We start from the raw sequence: 10993 nt of genomic DNA on the forward strand, positions 1-10993 counted from the left end.
TTTGTTTAATTTCAGGCTACTGTAAATCCAGCTGGGAAAGTGATTCACACTGTGGTGGTCTAGAAAAATCAAATAAAATTCTGGATAGAGTGCCCTAAAGAATAGTCAATCTGAAAGAGATGGTAGAGAGGGAAGTCTAGATACAGCACTTAAATGATTGATTTTAGAAAAGCTAAAATGTGGGAATGGGAAGTAGAGCACAAAGTAATTATTTTTTAGGATGGTTTGACTGAAGAGAAATCTGAAAGAATGTCCTTAACCTTGGGCAGTCGTAGAGATCAGTTAAAAATACAGAGACTATTGGGGCACCTGGTGGCTCAGTCCCTTTAGCAACCAACTCTTGGTTTCAGCTCAGGTCATGATCTTGTGGTCCTGAGATCAAGCCCTTTGTTGAGCTCTGCACTGAGAATGGAATCTGCTTGAGATTTTCTCTCTGTCTCCTCTTCCTCTGCCCCTCCCCTCCCACTTGTGTGTGCTCTCTTTCTCTCTCTCTCAAAACAAAACAAAACAAAACAAAACAAAACAAAACAAAACACACTATAAACTACAGGGATGGGGGGGAGAATCCTTATTCTGAAATCTCAATGAAAGTAATTAGCAAAGGGTTCTCAAAATTCATCTAGAAACAGATTATTGTCAACTTCAGGGCTGGTTATGTCTTGGTTATATCTTCAAATCAGACTATGTCTAGTTAATCTGATAAACATTAGCCCTTGCACCTAGATAATGTAAGTTCTGGTAATAGCTTATTTAATTCAAAGTTGCTGGTATTATTGCTTAAAAAAGCATAATTAAACTATCGTACAGTTTTCACAATAAACTATAGGAGTGAGTATTAGAAAGCAATACTAATTAAAATTCCTTTGCTTCTTGGAATAAAAAGAAGAAAGAATGAATATGCACTGTGGGAGTGGGGGTAAAAGTAAGACATGTATGAGAAACACTGGTAAACAAATTGAGGTTTCCTCAAGCTAACTTTCAATCATTTATGGTTTGCTCAGCTTGCAATTTCTTTTTTCCTTCTTTTGTATATAAAATAGACTGATGAGGGGTGGCACAATAAGATATAAAATACAGTAGTTTGTATTTATATATCATATAACTATTTATCAGTGATGTTATTTTATTGGTCATCACATTTTTAAAACAGCGAAAAATGTTGGCATAGAAACAACAAGATAATTTATATTTCAAGGTGGACTTTTTAGAAAGTTCATGTTACACTCAGATTCTCCCTATTTCATACTTTAAAATTACCTATATTACAGATGAGGACAAGTCAAAAAATATGTTCTGGTATGCTAAGAATAAATAAGTTAAAAAAAAAGAAAAACATGGTTTCAATATATTAGATAAAGGAAGAATTACTTTTAAATTAAAAGTTTTAGAATCGAATGGAGCAGCATGATTTTTAAAGTAACTTTGAACCCCCAGGTAATAAAAATACTGAGTGTATAATACACTCATAAATGATAGAGATGTCTTTATTGCAAAAGACTGATTGTATTCTTTTATGTCATCATCAGTCAGTGTCTGAAGATGACTTAATATGTGCTTGTTTCACTTTTCCTATTAAAAGAAGGAACACTGAAATCCAAGTTTTTTCCCCACTGTGGTTAATGATATTATATTATCAAGAAAAAGAACAAATTCTTGTATTATTTCATTTCTTCTGACTTTTGACACCAAAGGCTGTTCTGTTTTCCACTAATTAATGCAAATATGTAGCACATTATATGAAAACCTGTTTTTCAAGTTATTAGTGTTTGGTAAAGCAAAGTTTAATACATTACAAAGACCCTGTATTTATAGGAATGCTACCTTTAGGCAAATGTCATATGTAATAACTTTCCGTGACAAGAATAGAGTTTATAATGCATGCTTTCTGTGGCAATTTAATTTAGATTCCATGTATCAAGATTTAATAAATTGGACCATACTACCCATAAAGAAAAGGAAATAGCGGAGAGCCAGTGATGAGCTTTTATAAATGTTTTTAAATTCTTTTTATGATAGTCTTGTATTTTTCCATCTCATTTTGAGTAATACTATAACAAAAACTTTAGTTTTTATCTTTTTTAAAAAAATCATCCTTTAAAAGTAACTTATATTTCATCAACCATTTTGCATAAACAAAAACAAAAACAAAAACAAAACTAATTTCTCTTCTTCTCCAGTGTCCTTGCACAGAAACAATTTCATTAAAAGAAGCTTTTATTTGAAATAACTCCATAATAACAATTTGCTGACTCTCAGATATAAAAAAAAAAAATTAGACTATACCTTAGATGTTGAAAAATTAATGTTATAGAATCTTTGAATTTCACCAGCTAACCTTTCAACTCTTCCAATTAACATGCTTTTTCTAGGGCATTTTTACATTTGTGAAGTAATTTTATAATTACTTCACAATAAGAGATCATGCCCATATATTATATTTTATATTATAGGTATTATTTGCATATACACATATAAATATTATACATTTATATCCTTAATATTTCTAATGCTTCCATAAGGAAGGAGATGAGTTATAGAAATCTATATAAAATCAAAATACTGGAAGCAAATATTCTTCCAGCAAATATTCACTGGACACTTACTGTGTGTAATAATTTGAGATAGAATCTTTGTTCAAGAATTTGTTTAGTCTCACTCTAGAATTATATTATAAGGGCAAAGTGCAACCTCAAATGCTTACAATATCAATAATGTGCTCATGTGTCAATGTGATTGCCAAGGTGGAGGGCAAATTAGAGTAGGTTTTGTAAGTAAATCATTGCTATTGGAACCAGAACACCTGATGAGAATGAAGACAAGAAATAGAAACTCTTGTTTCTGATAGCTCCTATTTTTCATATTATTTCTATATGGGAAAATAGTTTTTAATCTTTCCTTATATTAAGCATTTCTTAGTCTTACTAGTTTTCCTAGAACTAATTTTTCTTTTCAGATTTGAGATACTGGCACTGAATCTCAGAAGGACTCAATCTCAACACAAGAAAGACTTTATTATTTTATTTTATTTATCTTATTTTTAAAAGATTTTATTTACTTATTTATTTGACAGAGAGAGAGAGAGTATAAGCAAGGGGAGCAGCAGGCAGAGGGAGAGGGAGAAACAGGCTTCACACTGAGTAGGAAGCCTGACATGGGGCTTGATCCCAGGACGCTGGGATCATGACACAAATGGAAGGCAGACGCCCAAACATCTGACCCACCCAGGCACCCCAAGAAAGATGTTTTATACATTAACTTTGTTTTACCTGAGAGTCTTCGTTTTTGTTATTCACATTTTTTTCTTCTTGTATTTTTTTTTTTTTTGAGGAAGAAGCAAAGGATATAAAAATTGGGGGAATTAGTTTATCAAACTTTTTTTTTAACCCTGCTTAACTGATAATTTAGCTTAAATTAATGATTCAGATAAAAATAATTGATAATTGATCTTAATTGATAATTTAGATTTTCTAAATTGAGTATCATATGTCCTCAGAATTTCAAGGACACTGATCTAACTTCCCAGGTGGTTGTTTAAAAAGAATTCCTACCAAAGGTTATTTGTATATCATTCACCTCTATCCCCTTACTCAAGGCTTTATGAGTTTTCCGTTTATTTTCAGTGATCTGAAATTTCACAGTAATATACCCTGCTGGGTATCTGCTTTATTTATATTGCTAGACACTCAGGGAGGATACTGAAACCTATTTTCTTCAGTTTGGGGAATATTTTGTCCCCCCATCTGTTTTTTTCTGAAGTTAATGTTATTTGGATTTTATACTTCTTAAAATATAATTTTAAAAATGTATCTTTCTTCTTCTGTTCTTTTTTTTTTTTTTTTTTTGTTTTTCTTTCTTGGGCATTTCCTCAACTTTAGTTTAGTTTTACATTTTTTTTTTTTTTTAATTCTCTGAATTGATTCTATTCTCTTCAAGTTCCTTTTTTAGGCTTATTTGTTTTCATCTTTATTGTTTTATTATTATTTTGTTACATTTTTAAAAAGTAGTCCCCACACCCAACATGAGGTTGAAACTCACAACCCTGAGATCAAGAGTCAGAAGGCCCACCAACTGAGACAGCCAGGCACCCCTCATCTTCAGTTTTTAATGTTGGAGGCTTTCTTAAATATTTTGAGATCATTGGTTATATGCTACTCTGTATAAGACATCGAATGTTGAACTAAAGCCCTATATGTTTCTGCAGGGCTTATGACTGTTGGATTTCTTTGCATGGTTATTGGGTAGGCACACTGACAATTTCTTTAAGGGATTTGCCAATGACCATATATGTTAGTGTATTTCTGGCTGTTGATGTTCTAGGAGTCTAACAGAAGTAAGCAGAGAATGGTCCTCATGTCAAATTTATTGACTCTTGTTAAGGTAACTTATCACTACCCTCAACTGGACCTGGTGCCCAAATTCTGCTTGTTTCAAGCTTCCAAAGAATAAACCTCTGGTGCTAGACTGGAAGGGGGTAAGAGTTACTGGCTTGAGGCAAGATGTGGGCAAAGAAGTTTCTGGGTCCTTTGAAAGGGTTAGCACCAGTTCTTCAGTAACAGCTATACTCTGTTCTTGCATTTATTATAGATATTTGTGTTTCCAATTACCGAGTTTCTGTAAGCACAGGTTCTTTTTTTTTTTTTTTTTAAGATTTTATTTATTTATTTGAAAGAAAGAGATCACAAGTAGGCAGAGAGGCAGGCAGAGGGAGAGGAAGGGAAGCAGGCTCCCTGCTGAGCAGAGAGCCCAATGCGGGGCTCGATCCCAGGATCCTGGGATCTCGACCTGAGCCAAAGGCAGAGGCTTTAACCCACTGAGCCACCCAGGCGCCCCTGTAAGGACAGGCTCTAAAGAGAAAATGATCTGCCTCTTATTAACTTTGTTCACTCCAGGTTTAGATTTCAACTTTATGTTTATTTGTTTGTTTAAAAATTTTATTTATTTATTAGACAGAGAGAGGGAAAGCACAAGCAGGGGAAGTGGGGGAGGGAGAAACAGGCTCCCTGCTGAGCAGGAAGCCTGATGCGGGGCTCAGGACTCCATCTCAGGGTCCTGGGATCATGCCTGGAGCCAAAGATAGATATTTGACTGAGACACTCAGGCGCCCCTCTACTTTATGTTAATTCCTATAGCCCATAACCTACCAGTTTATTGAAAAACTAAAAATGTTTTTCTTTGTTTATTAGAGTGAACAATGATAAACATTTGTGTCCATTATGCCATGTTTTGCATGCCCTATTGTATTTCTTAATTTATTTATTTTGAAAAAAGTTTTAAGGTATGTCCTCCTCTAACATTATCCCCAGATCCACTTCTCTGTCTTGTGCCGTATTTTAAAATTTTCTTCTTCACAGGTCACTAGAATTGGGTCATTTTTATTTTCAATATTTTAAGTATTTTACTTCCTAATTTTATAGGTCACACACACTTGAATGTTATCTTATTATTTTGATGAATTGATTTGCCATAAGCAAACATTTGAGAAAATGTTTGCATATTATTAAACTCAAAACCCAGAAATAAATCCTTTAGATGTTATTTTAATAATTTTATCTTTGAAGCCTTGAAAAAATGTGTCTACTTAATTTTAACTCCTTCCTCAGGGCCTGCATGGAGACACACAAAATTTCACTGAAGCTTTGCTTTGAATAGTTAGGACTGTACTGAATCTTTGAAAAGACTCATCCCATTTTCAAGTTTCTACTGCAGTAATCAGACCAAATATGTCTCAACGTGGGTGTTAAAAATTACCATGTTTGAGAGATGTTCCTTTTATATTTAGACACCTTTAACTGATAAAATACTTTTTTGTATTAATTAAAGAAGGGGGTAGGTCAAGTATGGAGCCAGTGAAACCAATACGATTATTATTATTGCTTTGTCTGATTAAGTTGTTAGGATTTAGAGCAGAGATTGAGAGATTATATACCATGGATCAAATCTTCTTGGCCTCCTGTTTTTGTAGATAACACTTTATTGGAACATGTCCTTGTTTTGTTATTTGCATCTTAAGTATTTCGTGATGTTATAATAATTATCAAATTAAAATTAATTATCAGAGAATGCTGAAAGTAATTATTAAGTTTGTGAAGCTCTTGTATGGATTGGAAGAATTTGCTACCTGAAATGTATTCCAAGTAAATTCAGGAAAGTAGCCTAAAGCCAGTGTGACTTAAGGTGATTTTCAAAAGAAAGGTGTTGGGTCCCCCCAAAATTGGGTACCCCAATAATGGGTCCATGATTAAAGGAGCGAGACTGATACAAAGCGAAGGTCAAGCAAAGCTTTACTTCGTGCCAAGCATCAGGAATCAGACCGACCATCAAACAGACCCATCGGGGCCGCCCCTAAGAAGAGGATGACCCCTCCCTGCTTTCCAGACTAACTTTTATAGAGCAAAGGCCATGTGGTTGGGCTTGGCCACAGACAGGTGGCCAATGAGATTGTAACACACACAGAAAACTCCACAGTGATGCTAGGTGACCAATTGATTTACAATTTACCCTAGTAGACATTTGATTTAGCCTATCACACCTTGGTTAGGATTGGCGCCAAAAGGTGCCCAAAGTGTGGGGCCCATACTCCTTGGTAGCTAGGAGACAGTACTTGCCCCCACTGATTGAATACCTCCACCTGGCCTGACCCGCCCTTGTATTTGGACTTTGTTACCTGGGACTGTTTTCCCGGACTTGCTTTTAAAGAAGTTCCCCTGTCGGGGGGCAAGGTCAATTTAAGTTTTACAACAAAATGGCAGTTCAACCAGGTGGGGCCACTCTGGCTGAATAGGCCCTTACAAAGGTTTGTGGTGAAAAGAGAAAAAAATTCGGCGTAAGAGTTACTATACAGAGAGCATTATGTGGAAAGGGCAAAAATGCTTAAAAGGAAAGTTAAAATATTTGTTGCACCATGTATGATGTAATCTTAGCAACTAAAATTGTCCTCTATATTAGGTAGCACTTTCAAGATAGATGCTTTCTTGTAGAATTCATATATATTGATGTTAAAGACTGTTTCACCAGACAAAATGAGCAAACAGATATTGCTTTCATTGCAATACTATTTTCAGCATTAGGGGAGAGAGCATATGTGAGGTCTGGATACCGAACTCTGTTGAAACAAGCGGTGGGAGAGTTTAAGAGCTGGGGTGAAGGATGAGACCATGTGTTCACTAATTTGTTTTACCCAAAGGAAAAGTAAACTTTCTTCTCTCTCCATGACAGGAGATAGTTTTACCTCTTGGAGCATGGGCCAAGGAAGTTAGGCTTCCAGTCTATCAACAAAGATTGGGAGATGGGGAACCATTTTCTTTGATGATTACATTTCAAAGAGGTGGCTCCCAGGTCCTTGAGAAAGGTATTTCCAGGTTGTAAAACTGGCAGGAGCCCTTTTAAAAGATTTACATCTCAAAGGGACAGGAAAGGAATTTACAATTTTAAGTTTTCTAAAGTAAATGCTCTAAGAAAAGGGAGGTCAGTCATCTGGAGTCAAGAAGAAGCCTGCCTATTTTTATTCATTTGCATGTAGATATCCAGTTTCCTTGACACCATTTGTTGAAGATAATATCTTTTCTCCATTGTGTGTTCTTGGCAACCTTGTCAAAAATCAGTTGATATATATGCATGGACTTATTTCTGGACTTTCTATTTTGTTCTATTGAGCTACACGTTTGTCTCTACACAAGTAGAATACGGCTTTGATTACTATAGCTTTCTAATATATTTTGAAATCTGGCAGTGTGATGACTGCAACTTTGTTTTTTCTCAAGTTTGATTTGGCTCTTAATGGCCTTTGGTGATTCCATATGAATTTTAGAATATTTTCTATTTCTATAAAAATGTCCTCAGGATTTGATAGAGATTGCATTGAATTTGGAGATCACTTTGGCTAGTATGAATATTTTAACAATATTGAGCCTTCCATTCACAAACACAGGATGTCTTTCCATTTGTTTATGTCTTATTTAATTTCTTTCGTCAATGTATATAGTTTTCAATAGACAAGACTTTCTCCTCCTTGGTTAAATTTATTCTTAAATATAGTAATATTTTTGGTGCTACTGTAAATGGGATTATTTTCCCAATTTCCTTTTCATATAATTTGTTGTTAGTGTATAGAAACGCAACTAATTTTTTTAGGTTGACTTTATATCCTGCAAATTCCCTGAATTTGTTTATTGATTCTAGCTGTTTTTTTTTTTTTTCTTTTTAATGGAATCCTTAGGATTTTCTATTTATAAGACCATGTTGTTTGCAAACAGGGATAATTTTACTTCTTCTTTTTTGATTTGGATTCTTTTCTTTTATCTTATACTATATGTAAGAATTTACTCAAAATGAATGAAAGACCTAAAAGTATGAACTGAAACTGAAAACTCCTACAAGAAAACATAAAGGAAAATCTTCATAACATTGGCTTTGACAATAATTTCAAAGATTTAATACTAAAAGCAGATAAAAACAAAAACAAAAACAAATAAGTGAGACTACCTCAATTAAACACCTTCAGCCCAGTAAAGGAAACAACCAACAGTGAAAAAGCAACAAATAGAATGGGAGAATATATTTGCAAAACATATCTGGTAAGGAATTAAGGTTACAAACATAGAGAACCACTACAACTCAGTAGCAAAAAAGACTAATATACTGATTTTAAAATGGGCTAAGTACTTAAAAAGGCAATTTTCCAAAGAAAACATAAAATGGCTAGCATATTCCATATTAAAAAATGCTCAAGATCACCAATCATCAGAGTGTGCAAATCAAAATGACAATGAGATATTACTCCACACCTTACAGGATAGCTATTATTATTAAAAAAAAAAAAAAAAAAGAAGAAGAAGACAATAGGAGTTGGTAAAGATGCGGAGAAATTGGACCTCATGCACACAGTTGGTGGGAATGCAAGGTGGTGCAGCTGCTATGAGAAATAGTATGGAAGTTCCTCAAGAAAATGAAAAACAGAGTTGTTATGATCCAGTATTCCTGCTTCTGGGTATTTATCCCAAAAAATTAAAATCAAGATCTCAAAGAGATATTGACATTCTGAGGTTTATTTAAAACAGCACTATTCACAGAAGCCAAGATGTTGAAATAAACTAAATTTTCATCAACAGATGAATGGATGAAGCAAATATGATATATTCATATAATAGAATTCTATTAAGTCTTAAAAAAAGAAAAGGAGATCCTGTGATATATGACAACTGGATAAACCTTGAAGGCATTATGCTGAGTAAGGTAAGCCAATCATAGTAAGAAAAATATTGCATGATTCCACTTACATAAAGTATCTAAAATAGTCAAATTCATAGAATCAGAGAGTAGAATTGTTGTTGTCAGGGCTGCAGGGAGTAAAAAACAAGGATTTGCTAATCATTATGTACAACCTTTCAGCTAAGCAAGACGAATAAGCTCTAGATATCTGCTATATGACATTGTACCTACATTTAACAATAATAGATTTCACATATAAGAGTTTGTTAAGAGGGTAGATCTTATGTCTAGTGTTCTTTTCACAATCAAATAATTAAAAAAACATCAAGAAGACTCTCTATAGTTTACTCACGCACAAAGGAACATTAAAACCTTCTTTATTAAGTGTTTCACAGGAGTTCAGGCTAGTATTTATGACTGATAGGTTTGTAAGGCAAATGCTATAAGTATATACTTTTCATGAGGCAATATGTAGCCTTTGGCAAAAGAAGTCTTCAGGACAGAAATGGTAGAGGTTCAATTTTTAAATTGTGTAGTCAGGAAGCAATAGTTGTTCTAAGTATTATATGGTGTGTTTCAACTGAATCACTTTCCTTCTTAATTACCCTGGTCTTCTGTCTGGATAGAAATAAAGCCATAAAAAGTCTTTCATGATTTCTTATAAAACATTAGAATCTAAACAGCACTCTAAGTTGGCAAATCCTCATCAGAGCACTATGATACGCTCCATGTATCAAAAGTAGGTGAAGGCAGAAGAGGCCTTAATGAGTATTAAACCACAGAAATGCCCAACAGTAGGACTCAATGGGTTCTCTGACATACAGAAAAAAGTGTGGAGTCCAATAAAGACAGTAATAATAACCTCCATCACTATTGGCTGGTGTGTCAGTCTATGTATAAAAACTGTATAGAATAATTAATGAGTCATGCTACTTGGTACAGTACTTGGGTACAGATATAAGTCCCAATACTTGTAGGATCTTTGACCTTTGGAAACAGAAACAATTTGTCTTGCTCACAGTGTCTTTTGCTGTGAAATGTGGATAACAATAAGTAGGTAATTGTCCTTCATGAAAATTCATTTAAAGTGAAAGTATTTAGTGCCCACTATGTGGCCACAGCATTCAAAAATTCATTTAATCTCTTCAAAGGTAGGGGGGTGGGAGGTTGGGGGAACCAGGTGGTGGGTATTAAGAGAGGGCACGGACTGCATGGAGCACTGGGTGTGGTACAAAAACAATGAATACTGTTATGCTGAAAATAAAAAAAAAAATTCATTTAATCCATATAGCTGCCCAGAAGATGGTATACATATTATCCCCACTTTATAAATATGATAATGGAAACCTATGGAAATTAAGTAACATATAAAAGGCAAGTGGAGATTAAATTTGGCTGTAAAGCTGTGCTGTTCAACATGTGGACACTACCACATGTGGCTATATAAATTGAAATTAGTGAATATTAATAAAATTAAAGATCTGATTCTTTAATCAAACTATTCTTTAATCAAACTAATTCTTTAATCAAACTATTCACTAGCCACACCTGTGGCTAGTGACTACCATATTGGGATTGAGCAGTACACATCAAATTTATCTGTCTTCTCAAAATGTTTCAGTGGACACCATTGATAGAGCCTATAATGATAACAAAATTCTCTCTCTCCACAATGAAAACAATCAAGTGTCTAACAATTAGCTATTCAATAAAGGTTGGTCTCCTTTTTGTTTTTCAGGAAAAAAAAAATGAATCTTTTATCAATGAAAATTTTTTAAAGAAGTTA

This window comes from Enhydra lutris, unplaced genomic scaffold (genome assembly GCF_002288905.1).
Source record: "Enhydra lutris kenyoni isolate GAN:26980312 unplaced genomic scaffold, ASM228890v2 scaffoldscaffold15, whole genome shotgun sequence".
Taxonomy (NCBI): Eukaryota; Metazoa; Chordata; class Mammalia; order Carnivora; family Mustelidae; genus Enhydra; species Enhydra lutris.